The sequence below is a fragment of the Pterocles gutturalis genome, unplaced genomic scaffold (assembly GCF_000699245.1).
Source record: "Pterocles gutturalis isolate BGI_N339 unplaced genomic scaffold, ASM69924v1 scaffold1401, whole genome shotgun sequence".
Lineage (NCBI taxonomy): Eukaryota > Metazoa > Chordata > Aves > Pterocliformes > Pteroclidae > Pterocles > Pterocles gutturalis.
In genome coordinates, this window is record NW_010099883.1 from 985 (window position 1) to 1531 (window position 547).

A 547-nucleotide genomic window follows, 5' to 3' on the forward strand; every position below is an offset into this window, starting at 1 on the left:
CCTGAAAGCTGACTCTCAGACAGATATGAAGAAACCACTGCTGCTGTGCTTTCTGAAGGGAGGCACTTCATGGCATCTTGCAGGAATAACAATCAGGTTTAGCCCTACATAGTATTTTTAACATTAATTCACTGCAAGCACGAAATTGCATCATACCATCCACGGTAACACAGAGACAGCACCGCAGGTGATCAATGATGAATGGCCAGAGGCGTCGTTACAGGGAAATAGCTGCGCAGGGAAGTAGCAGGTACCAAAGGGGTTTTTAAGAAAGAAATGCACGCAGACTGGCGAGCTCCTCTGACTGCTCTCAGCAATGGCCGATGGTTCAGGAGACAGAAGCCACGGTAAGAAGTGCTGTGCCCAAGCTATGCCTGATGACAGTGGCCAACAACCTTGAGTAAGAAGTGCTGTGCCCAAGTTATGCCTGATGACAGTGGCCAACAACCTTGTCTCCCCATATGCACATCAAGGACAAATGGCAGCTCCTGCCCCGGGAAGGAAGGATCCCTGGCGAGGACACGGGCAGGGGTGGCTGGGCTGGCAG